Source organism: Saccoglossus kowalevskii, chromosome 8 (assembly GCF_978046115.1).
Source record: "Saccoglossus kowalevskii chromosome 8, keSacKowa6.1, whole genome shotgun sequence".
Lineage (NCBI taxonomy): Eukaryota > Metazoa > Hemichordata > Enteropneusta > Harrimaniidae > Saccoglossus > Saccoglossus kowalevskii.
In genome coordinates, this window is record NC_140648.1 from 30,771,803 (window position 1) to 30,783,837 (window position 12,035).

A 12,035-nucleotide genomic window follows, 5' to 3' on the forward strand; every position below is an offset into this window, starting at 1 on the left:
TAGTTGACACTGACTGTGATTTAATCCAATATTACGCTGCATCTAGTGGACATTGACTATGATTTAATCCAATATTACTCAGCATTTAGTGGACACTGACTGTGATTTAATCCAATATTACACTGCATCTCGTGGACACTGCTGACTGTGATTTAAATCAATATTACGCTGCATTTATTGGACACTGACTGTGATTTAATTCAATATTACACCGCATCTCGTGGACACTGACTGTGATTTAATTGAATATTATGCTGCATTTAGTGGACACTGACTGTGATTTAATCCAATATTACGCTGCATCTAGTAGACACTGACTGTGATTTATCTCAATATTACACTGCATCTAGTTGACATTGACTGTGCTTTATTTCAATATTACACTGCATCTAGTGGACACTGACTGTGATTTAATTCAATATTACGCTGCATCTAGTTGACATTGACTGTGATTTAATCCAATATTACGCAGCATCTAGTAGACATTGACAGTGCTTAATTTTAATATTACACTGCATCTAGTGGACACTGACTGTGATTTAATTCAATATTACGCTGCATTTATTGGACACTGACTGTGATTTAATTCAATATTACACTGCATCTCGTGGACACTGACTGTGATTTAATCCAATATTACGCTGCATTTAGTGGACACGGACTGTGATTTAATCCAATATTACACTGCATCTAGTTGACATTGACTGTGCTTTATTTCAATATTACACTGCATCTAGTGGACACTGACTGTGATTTAATCCAATATTACGCTGCATCTAATGTGATTTAATCCAATATTATGCAGCATCTAGTAGACATTGACAGTGCTTAATTTTAATATTACACTGCATCTAGTGGACACTGACTGTGATTGAATTCAATATTACACTGCATCTAGTTGACATTGACTGTGATTTAATCCGATATTACGCTGCATTTATTGGACACTCACTGTGATTTAATTCAATATTACACTGCATCTCGTGGACATTGACTGTGATTTAATTCAATATTACACTGCATCCAGTAGGCACTGACTGTGATTTAATTCAATATTACACTGCATTTCGTGGTCACTGACTGTGATTTATTTCAATATTACACTGCATCTCGTGGACACTGACTGTGATTTAATTCAATATTAAGCTGCATCTTGTGGACATTGACTGTGATTTAATTCAATATTACGCTGCATCCAGTAGACACTGACTGTGATTTAATCCAAGATTAAGTTGCATCTAGTAGACACTGACTGTGATTTAATCCAATATTACGCTGCATTTAGTGGACACTGACTGTGATTTAATCTAATATTACGCTGCATCTAGTAGACACTGACTGTGATTTAATTCAATATTACACTGCATCTCGTGGACACTGACTGTGCTTTATTTCAATATTACACTACATCTAGTGGACACTGACTGTGATTTAATTCAATATTACGCTGCATCTAGTTGACATTGACTGTGATTTAATCCAATATTACGCATCATCTAGTAGACATTGACAGTGCTTAATTTTAATATTACACTGCATCTAGTGGACACTGACTGTGATTTAATTCAATATTACGCTGCATTTATTGGACATTGACTGCGATTTAATTCAATATTACACTGCATCCAGTGGACACTGACTGTGATTTAATCCAATATTACGCTGCATTTATTGGACATTGACTGCGATTTAATTCAATATTACACTGCATCCAGTGGACACTGACTGTGATTTAATTCAATATTACGCTGCATTTATTGGACACTGACTGTGATTTAATTCAATATTACACTGCATCTAGTTGACACTGACTGTGATTTAATCCGATATTACGCTGCATTTATTGGACACTCACTGTGATTTAATTCAATATTACACTGCATCTCGTGGACATTGACTGTGATTTAATCCAATATTACGCTGCATTTAGTGCACACGGACTGTGATTTAATCCAATATTACACTGCATCTAGTTGACATTGAATGTGCTTTATTTCAATATTACACTGCATCTAGTGGACACTGACTGTGATTTAATTCAATATTACGCTGCATCTAGTTGACATTGACTGTGATTTAATCCAATATTACGCAGCATCTAGTAGACATTGACAGTGCTTAATTTTAATATTACACTGCATCTAGTGGACACTGACTGTGATTTAATCCGATATTACACTGCATCTAGTTGACATTGACTGTGATTTAATCCAATATTACACTGCATTTATTGGACACTCACTGTGATTTAATTCAATATTACACTGCATCTCGTGGACATTGACTGTGATTTAATTCAATATTACACTGCATCTAGTAGGCACTGACTGTGATTTAATTCAATATTACGCTGCATTTCGTGGTCACTGACTGTGATTTATTTCAATATTACACTGCATCTCGTGGACACTGACTGTGATTTAATTCAATATTAAGCTGCATCTCGTGGACATTGACTGTGATTTAATTCAATATTACGCTGCATCTAGTAGACACTGACTGTGATTTAATCCAAGATTAAGCTGCATCTAGTAGACACTGACTGTGATTTAATAAAATATTACGCTGCATCTAGTAGACACTGACTGTTATTTAATCCAAGATTAAGCTGCATTTATTGGACACTGACTGTGATTTAATTCAATATCACACTGCATCTCGTGGACACTGACTGTGATTTAATTCAATATTACACTGCATCTCGTGGACACTGACTGTGATTTAATTCAATAATACACTGCATCTAGTGGTCACTGACTGTGATTTAATCCGATATTACGCTGCATCTAGTAGACACTGACTGTGATTTAATCCAATATTATGCTGCATCTAGTGGACACTGACTGTGATTTAATCCAATATTTCGCTGCATCTCGTGGACACTGACTGTGATTTAATCCAATATTACGCTGCATCTAGTGGACACTGACTGTGATTTAATCCAATATTACACTGCATCTAGTTGACATTGACTGTGCTTTATTTCAATATTACACTGCATCTAGTGGACACTGACTGTGATTTAATCCAATATTAAGCTGCATCTAGTAGACACTGAATGTGATTTAATTCAACCTTACGCTGCATCTAGTGGACACTGACTGTGATTTAATCCAAGATTAAGCTGCATTTATTGGACACTGACTGTGATTAAATACAATAATACACTGCATCTAGTGGATACTGACTGTGATTAAATTCGATATTACGCTGCATCTCGTGGACATTGACTGTGATTTAATCCAATATTACACTGCATCTAGTTGACACTGACTGTGATTTATTTCAATATTACACTGCATCTCGTGGACACTGTACTACTTTACTACTGTGAGACTAAAACGGCAATTTCACACATGGGTAATTTGAGAACCGTGATAACCATGGATAAGTACAGAAAAGGCAAGATTTAACCAATTTATTTCCCAGTGTTCAACGAGGTGAATTCTGTTAGGATCATTATCATCTGATAACAATGCAGTTGCACGAGTTGTAAATTTAAATGCTGTATTTCTACCCATAATGCCGCTGGCGACTCTTACACTGTTACTCACACCCTATGATTTTAATGGTTGTTTTTTTGTTCTATCAGCTTTTAGTAAGCTAGTTTCACATGCATTGAAATACGAACGACAGAGTGTCGGTTAATTAAACGTCGTTAGAATACAATTCCTATACAATACAATACCACCGACATTGTTGTGAGGATACATTGCTCACTTAATTAGAATAATATATATAATCGAAAGAGCGCTTATAATACGTAATACAGCCGACACAATAAAGTTATATCAATATTGCCGTTATTTACTTATCTATTTGGTTGTGGTTTATTTATCATATCATTTGATAATACGACCTAATCTCGATGTCGAACACCACGTTCGTCGTGCTGAGACGTGTTCAACGTGGGTTCCATGGGACGCACACAACGCGTGTATTGTTCGAACGCGCGTTGCGTGACGGCTGTGGCGCGTTAACCCGTCTTATCAGAAGCCGCGTTCAATGTAATTGCTCTTTGACACATGTGACACAATTTCCCTGTGTCAGTCTCAGTTCGGAATGGAACTTCCGGTTCTAATCCTCGATCACCAGTTTGAAGCACTTAACTAGAATGTATATACTGAGAACAGAGTAAACATTCACCTTGATTTCAACAGTAATTGTATATGCAATAATGTCTGTACAATGTGTGCTATCGTATTACCGTCATAGTAGTCGATGACTGCATGATTCCATTCAAATGTAAACACATATTTTAATTTAAAAGGTATAATTATATTTTATCATTATTTATTTTTCTAATTTTATTTTGTATATAAATATATACTAATCATATATACTATTGTAGTACATTAAACTATCATCGTTACCATAGCAATATAGCAGCATCGCGTCTAGTTTAACTGTATATGTTATGGTGATGGTATGCATGTATGTAGCATGGCGCCGAGCGTAGTTGGAGAGATACAGTTTCAATTTAAATTTCCCAAGTGCGTACAGTACAATGAGCGGCACTTAGCGGGAATGAGTGGTCGATAATGATTTCCATATCATTTAATGAGCTAACAATTTAAATATGAAAAGAAACATGTTATATGGCCTTGTGGAGTACACACAGCTGTTAGTTAGGGTTGTTTCTGAATTCATGCAATATATAGAAAGGTTTTGATATAATATTATACTCCAGGGAACTGTTAAGTTTTCGATTGTGCTACAATCAAATTACATTGTTAACAAGGTAAATTGGTAATTTAATTTCCCCATGCTTTATTGCATGGTATATATAGTAATTTCAATATGATGGGGGTATGTACAGGTATATACTAAAAAAAGTCATGCAAACGTAGTAGTTTTTGTTTTCTTTGAAATCTGATAAAACAGTTTTAGTGATATTTTAACCTATTGCAAATATCGATCGCTACGATCAATGTGCGAACTCATGTTGGAATCCTGGTTGAATGATTGATGACGTGATATAAATGAAAACCGATATGAAATGTAATAAATTAACGTGCATGTGCTTCTAAGTAGGAAATTGCAACCATTATATGAGTAACATCGTCGCGAGCGCATTTGAAGAAGAAACAAAAAAACGTGTACTGACAGTGTTCGTATAAAAGAGTCCAAGTAAGAAGACACTGCTTTCATGACACTATTTCACTGGTCCCTAGTTCGTATTACAGGTGCACAAATAAGACGGATGAATGCAAATGTAAAGAAATATTTCTCCCATATACTGGAAAGCAGAAACAAATAATTACAACAAAAAGTATGAAGACGGCATGAATATATTTACGAACCTACAGAAATTACAACTGAAAAATGTTGAACTACGTGAACAAGTTACTAGATTTCAGTTGTTTAAAGCAACAAATGTTCGTAAATTGAGCAGGTGGACACACGAAGTCAAAAATTAAAATTGCAAGCAAGATTATGTGCGGATTATGTGATAAATAGAAAATGCTTTCACTTTCATTATATCTTCTGTCTAATGAATATATCTGTAGTATTACACAAATGTGATCGGCATATAAATACGGTACCATTTTCACCCAAGGTGAGTACTCCGGGGACGTACCGAGCCTTCCAGACAATGGCAGTCCAACAGTGCGTGTAATAAACTCGCGTGTATAATATACTGTTATTGTCTTTAATCAATCAAGTGTGGCATGTATATTGTTCCGAACAAACTCTTACAATGACTGTGCTTTGAATATATTCAAGAGTAAATGCCATTGCAAACAAAGAGGAACATGCAAACTGAAGGGAACTAAGAAATCACCAAAATATTTTTTTTAAAAGCGTGAAAATACCCCTCCCCGAAAAAAAAGTTGACACCACTACGACGCTATGACCTTTGTTTGTCTTGTTTTTACATTCAATTTCACGCGTAACGCGGGATCTCAAGAAGTTCAGTCTATTTGAGAAGGGTGTGTTTGTTTATGAGAATGGTATTGATGACATAGTTTATGCATTTGCATCATACAATCTGCATAATTAATTGGGTTACTCGTACTCCACAAATGTACACATACTGTGCGGAATACGCCATATCAGCATATATGTATATATGCATTTTTTCTGTATGTAAAACTTTGAACAGGACATTCGCGATTCAACCCCGACTAGATGGTATATCTGAATATCGTAGTTCACGTGGATATATTTGCTGACTCCAGGCTTTTAGCTCGAGCCGAACAAGCTCGCCTATTAACAAAACTACTAATTTTAGAAGTACTATAGAACTATTTGTAGGACAAACCTAATGTTACAGTAGTTATATTTGTAGCACAAACCTACCGTGATTCTATTTGTAGCACAAACCTACCGTGGTTCTATTTGTAGCACAAACCTACCGTGGTTATATTTGTAGCACAAACCTACCGTAGTTCTATTTGCAGCACAAACCTATCGTGGTTGTATTTGTAGCACAGACCTACCGTGGTTCTATTTGTAGCACAAACCTATCGTGGTTCTATTTGTAGCACAAACCTATCGTGGTTCTATTTGTAGCACAAACCTACCGTAGTTCTATTTGTAGCACAAACCTATCGTGGTTGTATTTGTAGCACAAACCTACCGTGGTTCTATTTGGAGCACAAACCTATCGTGGTTGTATTTGTAGTACAAACCTACCGTGGTTATATTTGTAGCACAAACCTACCGTGGTTCTATTTGGAGCACAGACCTACCGTGGTTCTATTTGTAGTACAAACCTATCGTGGTTCTATTTGTAGCACAAACCTACCGTGGTTATATTTGTAGCACAAACCTACCGTGGTTCTATTTGTAGCACAAACCTATCGTGGTTCTATTTGTAGCACAAACCTATCGTGGTTCTATTTGTAGCACAGACCTACCGTGGTTCTATTTGTAGGACAAACCTATCGTGGTTCTATTTGTAGCACAAACCTACCGTGGTTCTATTTGTAGCACAAACCTATCGTGGTTGTATTTGTAGCACAAACCTACCGTGGTTGTATTTGTAGCACAAACCTACCGTGGTTCTATTTGTAGCACAAACCTATCGTGGTTCTATTTGTAGCACAAACCTATCGTGGTTGTATTTGTAGTACAAACCTACCGTGGTTATATTTGTAGCACAAACCTATCGTGGTTCTATTTGTAGCACAAACCTACCGTGGTTCTATTTGTAGCACAAACCTACCGTGGTTCTATTTGTAGCACAAACCTACTGTGGTTCTATTTGTAGCACAAACCTATCATGGTTCTATTTGTAGCACAAACCTATCGTGGTTCTATTTGTAGCACAGACCTACCGTGGTTCTATTTGTAGTACAGACCTATCGTGGTTCTATTTGTAGCACAAACCTATCGTGGTTGTATTTGTAGCACAAATCTATCGTGGTTGTATTTGTAGCACAAACCTACCGCGGTTCTATTTGTAGCACAAACCTACCGTGGTTCTATTTGTAGCACAAACCTACCGTGGTTCTATATGTAGCACAAACCTACCGTGGTTCTATTTGTAGTACAGACCTATCGTGGTTCTATTTGTAGCACAAACCTATCGTGGTTCTATTTGTATCACAAACCTACCGCGGTTCTATTTGTAGCACAAACCTACCGCGGTTTTATTTGTAGCACAAACCTACCGCGGTTTTATTTGTAGCACAAACCTACCGCGGTTCTATTTGTAGCACAAACCTACCGTGGTTCTATTTGTAGCACAAACCTACCGCGGTTCTATTTGTAGCACAAACCTACCGTGGTTATATTTGTAGCACAAACCTACCGTGGTTCTATTTGTAGCACAAACCTATCGTAGTTCTATTTGTAGCACAAACCTATCGTGGTTGTATTTGTAGCACAAATCTATCGTGGTTGTATTTGTAGCACAAACCTACCGCGGTTCTATTTGTAGCACAAACCTATCATGGTTCTATTTGTAGCACAAACCTATCGTGGTTGTATTTGTAGCACAAACCTACCGCGGTTCTATTTGTAGCACAAACCTACCGTAGTTCTATTTGCAGCACAAACCTATCGTGGTTGTATTTGTAGCACAAACCTATCGTGGTTGTATTTGTAGCACAAACCTACCGCGGTTCTATTTGTAGCACAAACCTACCGTGGTTCTATTTGTAGCACAAACCTACCGTGGTTCTATTTGTAGCACAAACCTACCGTGGTTCTATTTGTAGTACAGACCTATCGTGGTTCTATTTGTAGCACAAACCTATCGTGGTTCTATTTGTATCACAAACCTACCGTGGTTCTATTTGTAGTACAGACCTACCGTGGTTATATTTGTAGCACAAACCTACCGTGGTTCTATTTGTAGCACAAACCTATCGTGGTTCTATTTGTAGCACAAACCTACCGTGGTTCTATTTGTAGCACAAACCTACCGCGGTTCTATTTTTAGCACAAACCTACCGCGGTTCTAATTGTAGTACAGACCTACCGCGGTTCTATTTGTAGCACACACCTACCGTGGTTCTATTTGTAGCACAAACCTACCGTGGTTCTATTTGTAGCACAAACCTATCGTGGTTCTATTTGTAGCACAAACTTACCGTGGTTCTATTTGTAGCACAAACCTACCGTGGTTCTATTTGTAGCACAAACCTACCGCGGTTCTATTTGTAGCACAAACCTATCGTGGTTCTATTTGTAGCACAAACCTACCGTGGTTCTATTTGTAGCACAAACCTACCGCGGTTCTATTCGTAGCACAAATCTATCGTGGTTCTATTTGTAGCACATACCTACCGTGGTTCTATTTGTAGCACAAACCTATCGTGGTTGTATTGGCTTAATATTTCAGACAAAAATCTCATCGACCTTATTATGAAATCAATGGATATTTTTTGCTGAAAATACCCCGTGTACTATTTTTAGCCTGCTGTGTCGTATTGGTGAATAAATTCGTTATTTAGGGTCATTATGCGCTGTTCCATTATACATTTGTCAGATGTCGTGCTCCCTTAATGGAACTAAACCACCAGGGTATCTGCGCTGGATTAGACACATCCATCGCCGTGTTAAGAGGGGTCAGGAGCCATTTTATTGACATGCAATACTCCTGCATTTACACACGAGACGACGTTCCTATTAGAAGAGTTCCTCCCAGCGACAGTAACTCCAGTTCACCGTCACATAATCGATACAAATCCTCATTGTAATTATCGAGCATGGAATCTTAAGTGGTGACACGAGGTAACATGTGTAATGGCTTTACTTGTTTCCGTCGCATTATGTAAATTGCACGATCAATAAACGGTGGCTACAGCTAAACCATAAAATATCTGCAAAAACATTATAGCTGCATATACGTATCATGCCTGCCGCAGATTCCTTCACGACACATACAGTATGGTTATGTTCTTTATTCTATTGAATAGCCGTGAAAAGGAATTTTCTTCGGAATCCAATTAGTTTGAGAAAGTCGAGTGTATTTATTGATAAGACATGAGCCAGACGTGACCACAACTATAGGACTGTCACAGACTACGTATACTTGCTGAAAAGAAATATAGCTCACTCAGCAGGGTAGCAGAAGAGGAATGAAATGAAACAACCTTTAATAATGCCAATGGCGTACTCTTTGGGATGTCAGAATATAGTGGTAAGAGCTCAGATAATACTCAAGAAAACTGTTACCGTAGCGACTACAACGTATCCGTCAATATATATGTATACTTAAGGTTGAACGCCGGGGTCTTATCGTCCTAGCAATATATGTTATATGAATGCGTAATCTCAGCACGATATTGTGCAGCAATAAAACAACACAGTAGTAGTGTACGGAATAGTACGTTCGGCGATTGTGATCCCTCTCTTGATCACCGCACCGAATGTGTTATCTTGAAATGGAATTAATGAGTCGTGGGGCTATCCATTCCCATGTCTTGTAATTAACCGTGTCCATAGCTAGGGACTGCCGATACAGCTTAAGGTATTTACAGAAACATATGTGCAACTTCCCATGGTAATATATGTATTCAGTATAAAGCCCACTATAATAACACAACATACACAGTGGATACAAAGCTGTCTCAATCAATACACCGCACAGAGTACAAAGCACGTGGTTTGCATTAAACTTTCCTTTGATGTTGAACAGTGGACGGAGTGCGTGCATGTAAGAACAAGTAACTTGTACGTTCTTACCGCCAACTTACCGAATATCTAACAAATGAGTGATGTAAGGCAGCTAGTACATATAACACCTAGGTATTTTCCGCCGTAGTCGACATTGCGTTACACTTTACATAGACTTGCTGACTCTGGCGAGTTTTACATGTTCCTACATACCGTTGCTGAAGGACTGCGTGCATACATACAGAGACTCTGATCGGTGAGGGATAAAATTGCAATAGTAACATGAGTTATTTTCTACTCACCTATGGATTCTACATTAAAGCATTAGAATTAAAGCTTTCCACATAAGTGCTCAATCTCAACGGGGAAAAAAATCACCAAATTATCTCTGCCAATTTAGGCTGGACAACGTAATTGCCGCGATCATGGTAGCTAATGAGGCTCGAGAAGCCAGAGATTGGACCAAACCATTATGTCGGCAGGTATAACAAGGAAACAACATCGGGGCTGTGCACGGTTGGCTACTGTACTGTATACGTGGGGTGATTGTTAACATAGTTGGATCAAGCTGTGTAACGAGTTTAACATCGGTACTGTTTTCATGCCATGTCATCGACAATGTGATAAAAGCAACGATCCATAAATAACTGTGTCCTTCAGTTAAATGAATTGGTGCATGATGGGAGTCGAAAAAGGAAGCTGACGTGACTTGGGTAACATATCAACTAAGGTTATATACAGCAGCAACCCCATACAGTTTCAGTAAAATGGTCACTGCCATCTTATTCGACTCTTCAACTGATGGGGGCATTGAACCCCAGTACGTGCTTTTCTCTGACATGTTGCGAAGCTTTATAAAATTAACTAGATATTGAAAAGTATGACGTAAGTAAGTAAGAGAGTAAGAGAATGAGTAAGTGAATTATGGGAAGTAGTCATGCCTTATTCAGGTATATGTATTGAGAAATCAAAAGTTGCCAATTGCCAATTATGTTAAAGGAATATATACCTATACAAACGTGCGATATGTACTTTTATTACGCGGACACACAAGGGCTGTTCCCGTGACGGAGGGACTGTGATTAAACGCTGTCTTTGGTATCGTACCTATGACTTTACACACACACACACACACACACATACACGCACAACAAAACAATTATGGAAATAAATCGATCCCCAAAACGTGCACTGCATAGCAATACTGTGTCTGGTCGGTGGTCACAGATTTGCGCACCGTTTACTAAGTCAATTCAGATATTTGGACGCGCTTACGGATTGACAATGTTAACGTAGGGAATGTTTCCATTACTGTCCTAACCCCACACATAGTCTGACCCCCTTTTCAATTATATAATTTCCTGCGTAACAATTTAAAATTTACTGTGAAAGCACGCAACTTAAAAGGCGGTGGTCGTCGCGCCGCGTCCTATTCGATATGGGACTCATAGCGACGTATACAACGCGTGTAAAATATATTGTTTATTTACATAAAATTCGAATCATTTTAAATCATATACACAATACTATCTATACTAGTAGTGTAACTTAAATTATATACACAATACTATCTATAGTGTAACTTAAGTCGTATACACAATACTATCTATAGTGTAACTTAAATCATATACACAATACTATCTATAGTGTAACTTGAATCATATACACAATACTATATATAGTGTAACTTAAATCATATACACAATACTATCTATAGTGTAACTTAAATCATATATACATTTACACTATCTATGGTGTAACATAAATCATATACACAATACTTTCTATACTAGTAGTGTAACGTAAATCATATACACAATACTATCTATACTAGTAGTGTAACGTAAATCATATACACAATACTATCTATACTAGTAGTGTAACTTAAATCATATACACAATACTATCTATACTACTAGTGTAACTTAAATCATATACACAATACTATCTATACTTGTAGTGTA

The 12,035-nt window shown here is 37.3% G+C and overlaps 1 protein-coding gene across 2 annotated transcripts in view; it reads right to left on the reverse strand.

Moving 5' to 3' along the window:
* Positions 1-12,035, reverse strand: part of LOC100377482 (voltage-gated inwardly rectifying potassium channel KCNH6-like) — a 79,782-nt gene that overhangs the window by 32,996 nt on the left and 34,751 nt on the right. The window contains exon 1 of one of the 2 annotated variants that reach the window (XM_085502495.1): positions 10,374-10,542. The exons of the other annotated variant lie outside the window; for it this stretch is intronic. The gene's annotated coding sequence lies outside the window, so the exon portion shown is untranslated. Of the gene's footprint in view, positions 1-10,373; positions 10,543-12,035 lie in introns of those variants that run through there. 2 annotated transcript variants of the gene reach the window in all.